The following is an 18,468-nucleotide window of genomic DNA, read 5'->3' as shown; positions in this document are numbered from 1 at the left end:
GTGGATTCCAAACTGGTATTGCATACTGGAGTATGCAACACCACTTTGTATGTACACGGTGTACAGGGTCCTGAATGATTCCTTATTGAGACGTTGGAATGCTGTTCTTAGGTTTGCTAGGTGCCCGTATGCTGCAGCATTTATTTGGTTGATGTGCACCTCAGGAGATGTGCCTGGTGTTATACTCACCCTAAGATCCTTTTCCTTGAGTGAGGTTTGTAGTCTCTGGTCCCCTAGATTGTACTCCATCTACAGTCTTCTTTGCCCTTCCCTAATCTTCATGATTGCACTTGGTAGGGTTGAACTCCAGGAGCCAGTTGCTGGACCAGGCCTGCAGCCTGTCCAGATCCCTTTGTAGTTCTGCCTGGTCCTTGTCCGATTGAATTATTCTCATCAACTTCACATCTCCCTCCCTCCTCTCCTCTCCTCTCCTCTCCTCTCCTCTCCTCTCTCCTCTCTCTCCTCTCCTCTCCTCTCTCTCCTCTCCTCTCTCTTCTCTCCTCTCTCTTCTCTCCTCTCCTCTCTCTCCTCTCCTCCTCTCCCTCCCTCCCCTCCCCTCCCCTCCCCTCCCTCCCCTCACTCCCCTCCCCTCCCTCCCTCCCTCTCTCCCTCCCTCCCCTCACCTCACCTCACCTCCCCTCCCTTCTCTCTCTCTCTCTCTGACACAGGATTTCCCGTCCCTGACACCGTGCTGGCTGTCGCTCTACCACTCTTCTCCTGATAATCTTCTCCATGACTTTGTATACTATACATGTCAGTGACACTGGTCTGTAGTTTAATGCTTTGTGTCTGTCTCCTTTTATAAAAACTGTGATTACATTTGCCGTTTTCCATTGCTCAGGTAGTCACCCTGTTTTGATAAATTTGTTGAAGATTGTTGTTGTAGTACACGTTGCACCTCTGCTCCCTCTCTCTGGACCCACAGAGAGATGTTATCTGGCCACATTGCTTTTGAGGTATCTAGCTCACTTAGCATCCCCTTCACTTCTTCCTTGGTTGTATATATTGTGTCAAACAGTTGGTGTACCCCACCTCTCTGTCTTTCTGGAGTTCCTTCTGTCTCCTCTGTGAACACTTCTTTGAATTTCATGTTGAGCTCCTCACATACTATGCTGTTGTTTTTTGTGATCTCTCCTCCTTCCTTCCTCATCCTGATTACCTGGTCCTTGACTGTTGTTTTCCTCCTGATGTGACTGTACGACAGCTATGTCATTTTTAGCTGCCATTTTCGTATTGTCGTTGGGGCTCCCTTCTTTTCTGTTCATATTCATTTCTGGCTCTGTAACTGCTCTCTTTATTCTCCTTCTGTACTTCTTTCATTATGTAGCACACTTGGTTTTGGCTTCTCTACACCTTTGGGTGAACCAAGGACTCATCCTTGCTATCTCATTATTTCTGTTACCCTTGGGTACAAATCTCTTCTCAGATTCCTTGCATATTTTTGTCACATATGCCATCATCTCGTTTACTGACTTCTCTGCCAGTTCTCTGTTCCACTGAACCCCGTGCAGGAAATTCTTCATGCTTATGTAATCCTCCCTCTTGTAGTTTGGCTTCATTCATCCTACCCTTCCTGCTTCCCTCTCCACTTGTAACTCTTTGTATTCGAAGCTCAGAACCATGTAGTCACTGGCCCCAAGGGGTCTTTCATATGTTGTCATCAATATCTGCACTACTCAAGGTGAATACTAGGTCCAGTCTTGCTGGTTAATCCTCTCATCTCTCTGGTGGTGGTTTTCCAGTACCACCACCATCATCTTAGCCCTCCGCATTTCTGGGCCCCCATGTGGCTCCAGGTTCTCCCAGTCGATTTCCTTGTGATTGAAGTCATCCATAATCAGCAGCTTTGCCCTGCTTGCATGAGCCCTTCTAGCCACTTCAGCTGGTGTGTCAACCATTGCTCTATTACTCTCATCATGCTCTTGCCTTGGCCTCCTGCTGTTCTGTGGTGGTTGTACATCACTGCTTCTCCTCTGTCTCCTCTGTCCAGCTTATCAAAATCCCATTGGTTTTTGATGAGCAGTGCCACTCCTCTATCCCCCTCCATCTTCCCTCAGGGTCTAATATCCCATTGGAAAGATGGCATATGTTATCATTCCTGTGAGCTTGATTTCTGTGAGAGCTGTAATGTCTGGTGATGTCTCTTTGACTCTTTTGTGCCACTACTCCCACTTGTTCATTATTCCATCAGCGTTGGTGTACCATACCTTCAGTTTCCTCTCCAGCACTGTGTTCTTGGGGTCTGTGAGGGCTGGGGACCTGGCAGTGCGCTGTGGGATTCTACAGCATAGTGTGGGGTGGGGGCTGTAGGTGTTGATTGTGGTTTGTGTTGGGATAGCGTGTTCGGTTGTGGGGTTCTGGGGGTGGTTGTGTGTGTGCTTGCGCTTGTTGCTCTGCCCTGCTCCAGTTGTCCTCTGCTGACTCTCTCCTTGTCTCTTCCTAGCCCCTTTCATTTCTGTGTCCTTTCCCTCAGTTTCTGTTGTTCTGTTCTTGTTCTGTCTCAGTCTAGGAACACCTTCTTGTAGATAATTCCTTCAGCCATGGTTTCTCTTGCAGGATCCTGTTCCACACCTTTTCTGTCTTGAAAATCAGTTTGACCAGCCGATTTCTTCCCTTCAAGTACCCCCCAATTCTCTGAAAATTTACTGTCTCGGGTGCACTCACCTAATTGTACTCACCTAATTGTAGTTGCAGGGGTCGAGACTCAGCTCCTGGCCCCGCCTCTTCACTGAACGCTACTAGGTCCTCTCTCTCCCTGCTCCATGAGCTTTATCATACCTCGTCTTAAAGCTATGTATGGTTCCTGCCTCCACTACATCGCTCACCAGACTGTTCCACTTCCTGACCACTCAATGCTTCCTAACATCCCTGTGACTCATTTGAGCCTTCAACTTCCAAGAGTGGCCCCTTGGTTCTGTGTCCCTTCTCTGGAGCATCTTGCTTCTGTCCACCTTGTCTATTCCAATCAGTATTTTGTATGTCGTTATCATGTCTTCCCTATCCCTCCTGTCCTCCACTATCGTCAGGCCGGTTTTCCTCAACCTTTCTTCATAGGACATTCCCCTTAGCTCTGGAATTAACCTTGTCGCAAACCTTTGCACTTTCTCTAATTTCTTAACGTGCTTGACCCAGTGCGGTTCCAAACTGGTGCTGCATACTCCAGTATGGGCCTGACGTACACGGTGTACAGTGTCTTGAAAGATTCCTTACTTAGGTATCGGAATGCTAATCTCAGGTTTGCCAGGCGCCCATATGCTGCAGCAGTTATCTGGTTGATGTGTGCTTCCGGAGACGTGTTCGGTGTTATACTCACGCCAAGATCTTTCTCCTTGAGTGAGGTTTGCAGTCGTTGGCCACCTAGCCTATACTCTGTCTGCGGTCTTCTTTGCCCTTCTCCGATCTTCATGACTTTGCATTTGGCAGGGTTGAATTCGAGAAGCCAGTTGCTGGACCACGTGTCCAGCCTGTCCAGGTCTCTTTGAAGGCCTGCCTGATCCTCATCTGATTTAATTCTCCTCATTAACTTCACATCATCTGCGAACAGGGACACCTCTGAGTCTATCCCTTCCATCATGTCATTCACATATACCAAAAATAGCACTGGTCCTAGGACCGACCCCTGTGGGACCCCGCTCGTCACAGGTGCCCACTGTGATACCTCATCACGTACCATGACTCGTTGTTGCCTCCCTGTCAGGTATTCTCTGATCCACTGAAGTGCCCTTCCCGTTATATGCGCCTGATCCTCTAGTTTCTGCACTAATCTCTTGTGAGGAACTGTGTCGAAGGCCTTCTTGCAGTCCAAGAAGATGCAATCAACCCACCCCTCTCTCTCGTCTCTTACTTCTGTTACTTTATCATAAAACTCCAGAAGGTTTGTGACACAGGATTTGCCTTCCATGAAACCGTGCTGGTTGTCATTTATACTTTTGTTCCGTTCCAGGTGCTCCACCACTCTCCTCCTGATAATCTTCTCCATGACTTTGCATACTATACACGTCAGTGACACTGGTCTGTAGTTTAGCGCCTCTTTTCTGTCTCCTTTTTTAAAAATGGGAACTACATTTGCCGTCTTCCATACCTCAGGTAGTTGCCCAGTTTCAAGGGATGTGTTGAAGATTGTGGTTAATGGGACACACAGCATTTCTGCTCCCTCTCTAAGGACCCACGGGGAGATGTTGTCCGGTCCCATTGCCTTTGAGGTATCAAGGTCACTTAGCAGCTTCTTCACCTCCTCCTCAGTTGTGTGTATGTCATCCAGCACTTGTTGGTGTATTCCCTGTTGGTGTCCCCCTCTGTCCTGTCTTCCCAGAGTCCTTCCTGTCTCCACTGTGAATACTTCCTTAAATCTCTTGTTGAGCTCCTCACATACCTCTTGATCGTTTCTTGTGAGTTTCCCACCTTCTTTCCTCAGCCTGATCACCTCGTCTTTGACTGTTGTCTTTCTCCTAATGTGGCTATGCAGTAGTTTCGGGTCCGACTTGACTTTTGATGCTATGTCGTTTTCATACTGTCGCTGGGCCTCCCTCCTCATCTCTGCAAACTCGTTTCTTGCTCTTCGACTGATCTCCTTATTTTCCTGGGTCCTTTGCCTTCTGTACCTCTTCCATTCTCTAATGCACTTAGTTTTTGCCTCCCTACACCTTCGGGTAAACCAAGGACTCACTTTGGTCTTCCCATTAATTCTGTTGCCCTTGGGAACAAACCTTTCCTCTGCCTCCTTGCATTTTGTTGTTACATATTCCATCATTTCGTTTACTGACTTTCCTACCAGTTCTCTGTCCCACTGAACCTCCCGCAGGAAGTTCCTCATACCTGTGTAGTCCCCCCTTTTATAGTTTGGCTTTTCCCAATCGACTCCTGTTACCCTCTCCACTTGCAGCTCTACTATGTAATCAAAACTCAGAACCACGTGATCGCTAGCTCCAAGGGGCCTCTCATATGTGATGTCCTCAATGTCTGAACTGCTCAGGGTGAACACAAGGTCCAGTCTTGCTGGTTCATCCTCCCCTCTCTCTCTGGTAGTGTCCCTGACGTGTTGATGCATGAGGTTTTCCAGTACCACATCCATCATCTTGGCTCTACATGTGTCAGGACCCCGGTGAGGCTCCAGGTTTTCCCAGTCGATCTCCCTATGGTTGAAATCACCCATAACCAGTAACTTTGCTCTGCACGATTGAGCTCTGTGCCACCTCAGCCAGTGTGTCCACCATCGCTCTCTTGTTCTCTTCATATTCCTCTCTTAGCCTCCTACAGTTCTGTGGTGGGTTATACATCACTGCAATGACTACCTTATGTTCCCCAGACTGAATTGTAGCTACCGTGTAGTCCCTTTCTCCAATCTCGCCCACACCTTCCGTTTCCTCAAAACCCCATGTTTTTTGTGAGTAGTGCAACCCCTGCTCCCCCTCTGCTCCTTCTGTCTTTTCTCAGGATCTGATATCCTAGTAGGAAGACTGCATCTGTTATTGTCTCAGTAAGTTTCGTTTCTGTGACTGCTATGATGTCTGGGGACTTCTCATTGATTCTTTCATGCCACCCCTCATATTTATTTGATAATCCATCTGCGTTCGTGTACCACATCTTCAACTTTTTATCATGGTGGTCCTGGGAAAATATTGGGGTTGGGGGAGCAGGAGCCCTGGAGGGGGCCAATAGGGGCTTGCAGTGTGGGTGGGGTTTGTGATGGGGGGGTGAGGGCAGAGTGCCCATGGGGAGCCGCTGTAGGGGTGAGGTTTGTGATTTGGGAGTGGGGAGAGGGAACAGTGTGTTGGTTTTGGGTTAGATTGTTCAGTTGCTTTGGGGTTGTCGTAGTTTGGGTGGGGTTTGTGATGGGGGGCAGAGTGCCCATAGGGGGCTGCTGTAGGGGTGGGGTTTGTGATATGGGGGTGGGAGCAGAGGGAACAGTTTGCGGGTTTTGGTTTATATTGGTCAGTTGCTTTGGGGTTGTTGAGGTTGGAGTCCTTCTGCGGGTGTTTATGTAAGGTGTGTTTGCCCTTCCACCCGAGTCTGGGTTCTGCTCATCTAAATCAATGCATCTCGTTCCTCTTTTCGTCTTTGCACCCAATCTCTCAGTATCATTCTTTCTTCTTGTGTTCTGTCGCAATCGAGGTACACTCTGGTACTCTGGATTGTCCCTCAGTTGTGCTTTCTCCTGCAGGATCCTGGTTCGAGCTATTCCGCCTTGAAAATTGCTTTGACCAGCTGTTTCCTTCCACTTGCAAGCCACCCAATTCTCAGAAAATTTGTCACCTGGGTCATGTCTCCCTCACCTATCGCTTTCATGATACCTTCGATCGCTTTCTTCTCCTCCTAGATTCTTTCATAATAGGTTTCCCCTTCGACTTCTCGGAGCCCGTAGACAAACACTGACCTCTCCCTCTCCTCCTCCCACTGTGTCTCCCTTTGCATCCTCTGAGGTGCTTTAGTTCCTTCCATCGAAACGTTCCTGCCTTCAATCCCTGCCCTTGCTGCAGCCCCTATGCTCAGTGGACTGTCTTTCCTGCTCACCTGTTCCTTGCCACTGCAGTTGTCTGTTGGAGTCTCTGCATATGTCATAGCTCCTTCATTGTCTACAGGTCTCTCAATTGTGCACATCTTTTCCTGGATCCCTACAGTCCCCTTGTCTGTGGCTGGTATAGAAGTTCCTGATGTCACGTCTGTACTGTCATTTGTCTCTCTATTCTGTTTCAGGTTTTTTAGTTCCTCATCTAAGCACTTTATCTTATCTTCTGCTGCTAAGACTTGTAGTCCCCACTTCCTGCTCTCCTCAGCTATCCTCTCCTCCATTTTCTTGCCAAGCTCTGCTAGCTTCCTTCCCCACTCTTCCTCCATTTTTTTGAGCTCTACCTCCCAATCTTTCCTCCCAGGTTCTTCTCTCCTAGGTTCGTCCACCAGACCCATGGGTCTCCACCCTCTTTGGTTACCCGTTCCCGTGTTTCTGTATCCCATCTCTGAAACATTTGATCCCTGTCCACGTTGTCAATGCCTCTTAGTATTTTATACGTTGTTATCATGTCCCCTCTATCCCTCCTATCCTCTAGTGTCATCAGGTTGAGTTCCTTTAACCTCTCCTCATAAGACATACCCCTCAATTCCGAGACTAATCGTGTTGCAAATTTTTGCACTTTCTCCAATTTCTTGACGTGTTTGACTAAATGAGGGTTCCATACTGGTGCTGCATATTCCATTATAGGCCTTACATACACTGTGTACAATGTTGTGAATGACTCCTTACTCAGATGTCTAAACGCCAATCTCAGGTTTGCCAATCTCCCATATGCTGCAGCAGTTATTTGATTGATGTGTGTCTCAGGGGACATGTTCGTTATAATGCTTACCCCAAGATCCTTTTCTTTAACTGACGTTTGCAGCTGTTGGTTTCCTAACCTGTACTCCGTCTGCGGTCTTCTGTGTCCTTCCCCAATCTTCATGACCTTACACTTACTGGGGTTAAACTCCAGGAGCCATTTGTCGGACCATACTTGTAGTTTGTCGAGATCCCCTTGTAATCTTAACTGATCCTCTCTCACTTGAATTCTCCTCATCAGTTTCACATCATCAGCGAACAGTGACACTTCTGAATCTATTCCTTCCACCATGTCATTCACATATACAAGAAACAGCACCGGGCCTAGGACTGAACCTTGTGGAACCCCACTCGACACATTCGCCCACTCCGACACTACAGCATGTACCAACACACGTTGTTTCCTTCCTGTCAGGTATTCACTGATCCACTGCAGTACTTTCCCCTTTATTCCTGCCTGCTCCTCTAATTTTTGCACCAGTCTCTTGTGTGGTACTGTGTCAAAAGCCTTCTTGCAATCTACCCATCCCTCTCTCTCCTGTCTTACTTCTGTTACCTTATCATAGAACTCAAGTAAATTTGTGACACAGGATTTCCCATCTCTGAAGCCATGCTGACTGTCATGTATGAGCCCAATCTTTTCAATGTGTTCCACTACTTTTCTCCTGATAATCTTTTCCATGACTTTACATATTATACAAGTCAGTGACACTGGTCTGTAGTTTAATGCTGCCTGTCTGTCCCCTTTCTTAAAAATTGGAACTACATGTGCTGTCTTCCACGCCTCAGGCAGCTGCCCTGTTTCGATAGATTTACTGAAGATTGCTGCTAATGGCACACGCAGTTCCTCTCTCAGTATCCATGGAGATATGTTATCTGGGTCCACCGCCTTTGAGGTATCGAGTTCGTCTAGCAGTTTCTTCACCTCTACCTTGGTTATGTGTATTGTGTCCAGCGCCTGCTGGTGCACCCTACCTCCACAGTTTGCTGGAAGCATTCCTGACTCTATTGTGAATACTTCTCTAAATCTTTTGTTTAGTTCATCACATACTTCTTGGTCACTCTTCGTGAGCTTCCCTCCTTCTTTCCTCAGCCTGATTACCTGGTCCTTGATTGTTGTTTTTCTCCTAATGTGACTGTATAACAACTTTGGTTCAGATTTGGCTTTTGATGCTATGTCGTTCTCGTATTGCCTCTGGGCCTCTCTTCTTATCCTTGCATATTCGTTTCTGGTTCTTCTGCTCAGCTCCTTGTTTTCTTGAGTCCTTTGCCTTCTATACCTTTTCCATGCTCTCGCACACTTGGCTTTGGCCTCTTTACACCTCCAATTAAACCATGGGCTCACTCTGGTCTTACCATTTTTTCTGTTGCCCTTTGGTATGAACCTTTCCTCTGCCTCCCTGCACTTAGTGGTTACCATTTCCATCATTTCATTTACTGTCTTTCCATCTAGTTCTCTTTCCCACTGCACTTCATGCAGGAAACTTCTCATTCCTATGTAGTCCCCTTTTTTGAAGTTTGGTTTCTCTCTTTGTTCTCGTGCTGCTGCATTCTCCACTGTTAACTCAACAAGATATTCAAAACTCAGGACATCATGATCACTAGTGCCAAGGGGTCTCTCGTGGGTGATATCCCTTATGTCTGAACTATTCAAGGTGAATATGAGATCCAGCCTTGCTGCAGCATCCTCTCCTCTCTCTCTGGTTGTATCCCTAACATGTTGATGCATAAAGTTCTCCAATACAGTCTCCAACATCTTAGCCCTCCATGTTTCTGGTCCCCCATGTGGCTCTAGGTTTTCCCAGTCAATCTCTTTATGATTGAAATCCCCCATTATAAGCAATTTTGTCCTACCCATATGAGCCCTCCTGGCCACTTCAGCTAGTGTATCCACCATTGCCCTATTGTGCACATCAATCATACTCTTCTCTTGTTCTCCTGCTGTTAAGTGGTGGGTTATACATCACTGCTATCATCACCTTTGGACCACCAGTCTGAAGTGTTCCTACAATGAAGTCCTCTGTTTCCCTTCTTTCCATTTCTCCCATCTCCTCAAAACTCCACTGGTTTTTTATGAGCAATGCTACTCCTTCCCCTCCTCTGTTCTCTCTGTCTTTCCTCAAAATCTGATATCCAGGTGGAAAAATTGCATCTGTTATCATCCCTGTAAGTTTTGTCTCTGTTAGTGCTATGACGTCAGGTGATGCATCAATGATGTGTTCTTGCCACTCTTCACTCTTATTTGTTATTCCATCTGCATTGGTGTACCATACCTTTAGCTTCCTTTCCATTACTGTATTTTGGGAGATGGAAGAGGAAGGTGCAGGCTGGGAGGGTGGGAGTCAGGGCACAATATTATGGGAGGCTGCTGTGATTGTGGAATTAGTGCTTAGGGGGGTGGTGGCTATGGAGTGAGGTTCGTTTCTGTTTACTGTGTTTGGTTGATATGTGGTGACAGGGGTTGAGAGGTTTCTGTAAGCATTTGTGTTTGATGTTCCCCCAAAGGCTGAGTTTTCCTGTCTGTCGTTGCCTGTCCTGTCTCTTTCCTTCCACTGGTTCTGTCTTGCTCTCACTTTCAGTTGTTCCCTTTCCTTTCGTGTTCTGTCTCGATTGAGGAACACTTTTTGATAATCTGGAGAGTCCTTTAACAGTGGTTTCTGTTGTAGTATCCTGCTCCGTACCACATCTGTCTTGAATGTCAATCTGATTGGTCGATTTTTTTCCCTCGAATACCCCCCAAGTCTGTGAAAATTTTCTACCTGAGACATGTCCCTCTCTCCTGTTATTGCAATGATGTTCTTAATCTCTGTTTTCTCCCAATGCTTTCTTTCATCATAGGTCTGCCCTTCAGCCTCCTGAATCCCATGAATAATTATTGACCTCTCCCTCTCCTCTTCCCATTTCTTTTCCCTCTGTATCTCTGGATCTGATTTAAGCATCTCCTTTGCTGTTTCCCTAATCATCTCCCAGACACCATGATGTCCTGATATTACTGCTGCAAAAGACTGCTTAGATCCATCCCCTCCTTCAGTCCCCTCGCTGCCTGCTGATGTTCCCATTTCAATCATCTTGCTCCTTTCGGACCTCATCTTTAGATCCTGCTTCAGCACATCCATTTCTTCCTCCAATCTCTGTATCTTTGCCTCAGCTACTACAGCTCGTGATTCCCACTTCTTGGTCTCTGCAGATATTTGCTCTAACATGTTATTGCAAAGCTCGTTTAACCTTTTCTCCCATTGTTGTTCCATTTTTGTTCTTGAGCCATTCTACCCATTCTTCCTTTTTCGACCAGCCATCATCGGTTCCCTTGCCTTTACGTCCTCCCTTTTGAGAGCCCATTTTGTTTTTATCCTGTTGGGATGTTCTACTGCTTCAGCTTATCATAAAAATGTGTGTGTGGTGGGGGATTTATAAGCTAATGTGTTTTGTTAGGTTAGGTGTGTGTGTGTGTGTGTGTGTGTGTATGTGTATGTATATGTGTGTGTGTATGTGTATGTGTGTGTGGGTGTGTATGTGTGTGTGCGCACACTAGGCTACACTACTCTTTTGAAGATTATAAAATTTTTTCACAATCAATTCCTTATTAATATACACTATATAATATTTACTGTGTACACTTGTGTTTGGGTGTGTGTTTACTAGCTTGTCGTTCTTTGAAAAAGAGGGGGAGGTCACGTTAACACACTATTGTTATTGTTCTTGGTTCACCGGTACTCTCCCAGCCCGGATCTTTGCACACTAGGCTACGTTACTTTTTTGAAGATTATAGGATTATTTCTCACTCAATTCCTTATTAATATATACTAATATTTATTATAATAATAATTACTGGTGAACACGTGTGTTTGTATGTACGTACTTGGTTTACTAGCTTGTCGCTGTCGGGGGGGGGCACTAGGCTACACAACTCTTCTGAAGATATTTAGATAATTTACTAAACATTATCAGGGTTACCACTATCTATCTCCTGGCACTGAAAGTTAGGGAGAGAGTGATGGTATAGCATACAACCAGCAGTGCGAGACTGTGAGGGAAAAGTTCAATAGATAGGAGTAGCAAGGGAGTATATAGTAACAATAGTTTCATTGCCGGCTACTTGTTAAGGTAGGGTAAATCAAGCTCCTGCTACTCCCGTCTTTTTTCCCCCACCCCGAAAGTGATAGTTTGACTGCCGGCTGCTTGTTAAGGTAGGGTCAGTCTAGCTCCCCCTATCCCTTCCCCTCCTTCTTCCCCCCCCTCCCGGAAAGGTGACGTGTGGGGCTCCGGTCCAAACAGTAATTACTAGACTCACAGCTCCCAGCACTACTGTAAGTACATGCCTGCCTTGTATTCTAGTGGGTTTATTGGTTGAAAGCTTCACTTTTGACCAATAATAAACTTAGTCCTTTCAGTCTTGCTCTAGGTTGACTGTTGTAATAATCACCACATCTTTTAGGTATTGTACTTATCATGGAGAGTGAAATCTTAAGCAGTGGGTAACCTGTCTATCTTTCCAGCTTGGATGACAGAGAGGGTCTCCTGCCAATCAACGAGTAGAACTGATGGAGATGGACTAACGTCCTGAGACTTCCCCTTTTTGGATTTAATTACCTGTGCACCTGTATGAAATTGCAGGACGTAACCCCTCATCATTGCAGCGGTAAAGAACCTGCTTTCCTGTCATCGGGATAGAATACTCAAGGCTATACTGTGAAGAATGAACCGGTGGGTTGTAACCAACACCTGCGACCCCCCCACCCCATCATCAGCAACTGCTACGATTTCAACAACACTCAATGTCACCAACACCAGACACCCCTATATATATTAGCGTTGAATTCAGTTATCATTTATATTTTTCATTTTTCATTTTATTTAATGTAGGATTAATATTTCATATTTAAGTATTTTATATTTTCTATATAATAAAGTGTTTATGTTTGTCTGTTATTATTTCTTTTTCTATTCACTAATTTTCCTGAGGAGGAGCCAGCCTTGGTAATACTGTCTGAAGTTGTTACAGGGCTGAGTAAGCCTTCACAAGTGGTGACCTTGCCAGGATCAACTCTACTGAATCAAGATTCGATTCCATCTCAAATCTACCCTTGGAACTTCAACGGCGCATACCACAGATGGTTACCACCAGCCATGAGTAATCATTCTCTACGGTAGGACTACAGTACAGGTATTTGAAAGATTTGGTGATTGTTATAGTTTCAATTTTTTGTAAGTCAAGTCAAGGCAGGAATACTAGTTAATTCTGCCATCTAATTTTGTGTGAGCTTGAAACACTTTGGAGGATTAGACTCTAGGGACCCGAGATTTTCCAGTGACAATTTGTTTCATTGAGCTCTTTATTTTATCAAGGGAACTGTCGTAGGACACTCTTGATTTGTTGGTGAGAAGATTGGATGGTCAAGTGACCCCATTCTACTTACTGTTTGCTCGGAGCCAGCATAGAACCCTTCGTTTTCATTAATACATATTGTTGAATTGAAGCAGGGATCGAGCCCTCTGGTTTATTTACAGTTTGAGCGGAGCAGGAATTGAACCCTCCGTTTTCTTTAATACTCGTTTCATTTCTCCTGATAGTTTAAGTTATTTTTGCAAATATGGAGGAATACCAGTTTTGGATGAACGCTGGAAGTAAGTTAGGAATAACGGAAAAATTTAGAATCTTTCATTAGTGCTAAGATCCAGGAAAGACTTGAAAGAGAGAATTGAGAGAGAAGAAAGACAGAAAGGGAAAGAGATGAAGAAAAGGAGAGAGAGAGAGAATCGAAAGAGAAGAGAAAAAGGAGAAAGAGAACCTTGAAAGACAGGAGAAAAAGGAGAGAGAGAGAATTGAGAGAGAAATCCAAGAAAGACAGAAAGGAGCGTGATAGACTTGATCGTGAGGAGAGAGCTAGAGTACGTGAAGAACAAGTTAAATTAAGAGAACTTGAGGAAAGAGCAAAGGATAGAGAACGTGAGGAACAGGCTAAAATACGTGAGGAACAGGCTAAAATAAGAAAACTTGAGGAAAGAGCAAAGGATAGAGAAGTTGAGGAAAAAGCTAGAGAACTTGAGGTAATAGAGAGAGAAAAGGATCGCGAGCTCGAAAAATCTCGCCTTGAATTAGAGAATAAAAAGTTAACTTTGACACAACAACAATTAGAGGAAGGAGTACTTGAACATCATGCAGCTAGTGCACATATTCCAACACCTAATTTACCTCCCTTCACAGAGGGGGAAGACATAACTTCATACATTATCAGGTTTGAAAATACCGCTATCCTCTGTGAATATCCTGCTGACACCTGGGCTACCAGGTTAGGAATGTTATTTTCTGGTACTGCTTTGAATATCTATGCAACTTTGTCACAGGATATTATATGTAATTATAACCTACTGAAGAAGGCAATCCTTAAAGCCTATCAAAAAACCACTAATTCTTACAGGAAAGATTTCAGGTATGCCACCTTACAGCTTGGCCAGAACTTTCAGCAGTTACAGGTAACACTCTTTCGTTTGTTCGACTTTTGGATAGAGAGTTCAGGAATTGATCACAGTTATGAATCTCTTAGAGACTTCATAGTTGCTGACCAGTTCCTGACAGCTCTTCCTCACCAGATACGAACATTCATTAGAGAACATAACCTGATTAAAGCTGAGGAAGTTGCTGAGGCTGCTGACCTGTATGCTGAGGCTCACAATTCCTATGAAGACCTAAAGGGATCGAACCCTAAGGGCAAGGGTTCATCAAACCTTAAGAAATCAAAGCCTCTAGTGGAAAGTAAAATAACTTCTTTTATTCCTGTTTGTCATTTGTGTGGTGTTAAGGGACATAAATGTCCAGATTGTCCTTCTAAGAAGGTCCAAAAAGTTGGAAGATGTTTTAAAGACTGTAATGACCAAGCACCCTTCTGTTCAGGAACAGTTAATGGACTTAATGTATCTACCATTTTACGAGACACTGGATGCACATGTATAGTCATTTCTGATAAGCTCTTCCCTAACCTTAAAGAAACTCATTCTTCTGCTATACTTTCGGACTACTTGGGCCGTACGGACACTTTTCCTACCATCCGTTGTTACATTAGGTCTAAATGGTTCACAGGTTGGTCTGAAGCCATACTAGCTCCCATCACTTCTTGCTCCGTACTAATAGGTAATGTAAAAGGTGCCATTCTTCCTTCTGAGGTTGACCTTTCATCACCAAAGGTGGACATAAGTGTTTCAGATCCTCTTTCTGTAGAGTCAGAGAAGCCCCTCGAAAGTTCAGATGAGACAATGTCTCGTGAGATTCATGTGGGATTAAAAACCAGTGATGCTACTCTCGAAAGCGAGGTAGTAGGATCACCGGTTCACTTATTAGATGAAAGTGAAGATATCACCTCCGATACTATGTCTTGACTAGGGCTCAGACCAAAGCCCAGGCTTCTCCTACTGTCCATCCTTTGATTTTCCCTGACTTAAGCCATTAGACATATCGAAGGACTCCTTTGTCACTTTACAACGCAATTGCCCTTCTCTTCAGAATTGCCATAATGCCACTAAACAAAATAAAGTTATCCAAAGGAAAAACTTTTCATATAAATTTGAATATATAAAAGGTATCTTGTACAAGTCAGTATTCAAATTAAATTCAGATGAGACAGACTATTCCATCTTAGTTGTTCCAAGTCAATGCAGAGAGACTGTTCTTAAAATGGCTCATGACCTGCCAGTGGCCGGACATTTCTCGCATCGTAAAACCTTAAATAAAATTAGGGAAACCTATTTTTGGCCAAAAATGTCCTCAGATGTCACTACCTATTGTAGATCGTGTAAAGTTTGCCAACTGTCATTCTCCCGAGGTACCAGGCGAGTACCTATGGTCAAAATACCAGTCTTTACGGTACCCTTTGAAAGAGTAGCTATTGACATTGTTGGTCCTTTATCACCACTTTCATCTGGGGGACATAGATATATATTAACATTAGTTGATTATGCTTCGAGTTTCCCTGAAGCCATACCCTTAAAGACCATAACTACTACAGAGGTGGCTGAAGCCCTTTTGTCCATCTTCTCCAGAGTGGGCATCCCTAGAGAAATTTTGTCTGACCGTGGGACACAATTCACATCTGACTTAATGCAACATCTATACCAACTTCTGGGAGTGAAGCCTTTCTTCACCACACCCTATCATCCCAGCTGTAATGGGAGGATTGAGTGCCAGCATTCGATTCTCAAGTCCATTTTAAGGAAACTTTGCTCCCTTAAACCTAAGGAGTGGCATCGTTACCTACCCTGTGCTTTGTTTGCCATGAGGGAAGTTCCCAGTGACTTTGGGGTTTTCACCTTTTGAACTTCTCTATGGTAGACAGGCCAGAGGCCCATTGTCCATCCTTCATAACTTATGGACTAATGAGGAGGTGAGTGCTGAGGTTCAGTCTTTTTACCAGTTTCTCCTTGACCTTAGATCCAAACTTGAGGAGACCTCTGACATAGTTTCGAAAAACCTAAGCTTGTCAATGGACCAGTACAAAACCTATTTTGATTCCAAAAGTCAGAGAAGTTTTAAAGTAGGGGATGAAGTTCTGGTACTTTTGCCTATCAAGTCAAATAAATTATTAGTAGCATGGAAAGGTCCATATAAAGTATTAAAAATTTGTGGGAAAGTTGACTACCTCATAGAAGTCAAGGGGAAACCTAAGCTTTATCATATCAACATCCTTAAGAAATATTACCGAAGAAATTCGGTTAACTGCCTTAATAACTTTGACTTAGTTTTTCCACACGAACTTGATAAGACAACTGAAGAATGTAAGGTGTGCATAATTGACACCTCTAACTTAGACTATGATGAAGAACTACATGACTTGGTGACTCTTGACCACTCGGACGCAACCAACATTAATATTAATGAATCTTTGGATGACCATAAGAGACATGAACTACTTCAATGTGTGAGTAACTTTTCAGACGTCTTTACTGATATTCCAGGTGTTACCTCCACGGTAGTCCATAAGATTGACTTAGTGACAGACAATCATATCAAACGAAAATTATACCCAGTTCCAGTTCACCTTAGGGATGCATTTGACCGAGAGGTAGACAAATTATTAAAACTAAAGATCACTGAACCTTCAGTATCTTCATATTGTTCACCAGTAGTCATGGTTAAGAAGGAGGATAATTCATATAGACTTGCTATTGACTTCAGAGGCCTTAATGCTATAACTCGGTGGGATGCTGAGCCTATGCCCTTAATAGATAGCGATCTACACAAATTTTATGACGCTTCCTTCTTTTCAGAGATTGATATTGCGCAGGCATATCATCAAGTAATGTTAGATCCTTCTTCTAAACAGTACACCGCTTTTCCTACACACCCAGGACTGATGCAATATAGAACTATGCCCTTCGGTTTGGTAACTGCCTGTGCTACCTACGTGAGACTGATGAGAAAGGTCTTGGGTAATATGCCAAATGTTTGTTTATTTTGATAACATTTACGTAATGACATCCACGTGGGGCGAACATATCCAAACATTAACATCAGTTTTGCGTAGGTTACGCTCACATGGCCTCACTGCCAAGCCGAAGAAATGCTTCCTTGGGTATAACAAGATTAGATATCTTGGACTGATACTTTCTAATAACTCTCTGCAGCCTCTCCCCAGTAAGATCAAAGCTTTATTAGAATTTAAATTCCCCAAAACCAAGAAGCTCATACGTAGCTTTCTTGGTTCTGTAAATTTTTATGCACGGTTTATCCCGAACCTTACTGATCTTACAGGCATCTTATCCGACTTCCTTAAAAAGTCTGTGAAGGAACCTCTTGAACTTTCCAATGTAGCTCGGGAAAAGTTTAATGAGATTAAAAGTATCTTTTCGAAAGACCCTATACTTAAGATTCCAGATATTAATAAAACATTTTGTTTAAGAACTGATGCCTCCAATACTGGCTTAGGTGCGGTGCTACTACAATACCATGATGGTGCTCCCTTCCCTGTATGCTTCCTAAGCCGGAAACTCCTTCCCGCAGAAACGAGATACTCCACCATAGAAAAGGAATGTTTGGCCCTTGTGTGGGGAATCTCCAAACTTAAATTTTATTTGCTGGGAAAAGAATTCATTTTAGAAATGGACCACAAACCTTTGATATACCTAGAAACTTTTAAGGGAACCAACAGTCGCCTCTTGAGGTGGACATTGGCACTCCAGGCTTTTAAATTCCATATTGTGTACATCAATGGTTCATCCAGTTATTTCTCTGACTGGTTAAGTCGTGACAGTCATTAGAAGATTTCTTGCTTTACGCGACTTCCATATGTTAGAACTTTTTCCTCGCCTATTCTTCTTATACTCCTTGACAATAAGTCTTGGTATGGGGGAGTGTGAGGGAAAAGTTCAATAGATAGGAGTAGCAAGGGAGTATATAGTAACAATAGTTTCATTGCCGGCTACTTGTTAAAGTAGGGTAAGTCAAGCTCCCGCTATTCCCGCCTTTTTTCCCCCTCCCCGAAAGTGATAGTTTCATTGCCGGCTACTTGTTAAGGTAGGGTAAGTCAAGCTCCCGTTATTCCCGCCTTTTTTCCCCCACCCCGAAATTGATAGTTTGACTGCCGGCTATTTGTTAAGGTAGGGTCAGTCTAGCTCCCGCTATCCCTTCCCCTCCTTCTTCCCCCCCCCCCCCTGAAAGGTGATGTGTGGGGCTCTGGTCCAAACAGTAATCACTAGACTCACAGCTCCCAGCACTACTGTAAGTACATGCCTGCCTTGTATTCTAGTGGATTTATTGGTTGAAAGCTTCACTTTTGACCAATAATAAACTTAGTCCTTTCAGTCTTGCTCTAGGTTGACTGTTGTAATAATCACCACATCTTTTAGGTATTGTACTTATCATGGAGAGTGATTTCTTAAGCAGTGGGTAACCTGTCTATCTTTCCAGCTTGGATGACAGAGGGGGTCACCTGCCAATCAACGAGTAGAACTGATGGAGATGGACTAACGTCCTGAGACTTCCCCTTTTTGGATTTAATTACCTGTGCACCTGTATGAAATTGCAGGACGTAACCCCTCATCATTGCAGCGGTAAAGAACCTGCTTTCCTGTCATCGGGATAGAATACTCAAGGCTATACTGTGAAGAACGAACCGGTGGGTTGTAACCAACACCTGCGACCCCCCCACCCCATCATCAGCAACTGCTAC

The 18,468-nt window shown here is 44.2% G+C and overlaps 1 protein-coding gene across 1 annotated transcript in view; it reads left to right on the top strand.

Annotated features, from left to right (window-relative positions):
• The window catches only part of LOC128692724 (transforming growth factor beta receptor type 3), a 500,896-nt gene that overhangs the window by 457,068 nt on the left and 25,360 nt on the right, over nucleotides 1-18,468 (top strand). The window lies entirely within an intron of this gene.

Source organism: Cherax quadricarinatus, chromosome 30 (assembly GCF_038502225.1).
Source record: "Cherax quadricarinatus isolate ZL_2023a chromosome 30, ASM3850222v1, whole genome shotgun sequence".
NCBI classification, from domain to species: domain Eukaryota; kingdom Metazoa; phylum Arthropoda; class Malacostraca; order Decapoda; family Parastacidae; genus Cherax; species Cherax quadricarinatus.
The sequence above is the reverse complement of the archived record's forward strand: the minus strand, read 5'-3'. Positions and strand labels throughout refer to the sequence as shown.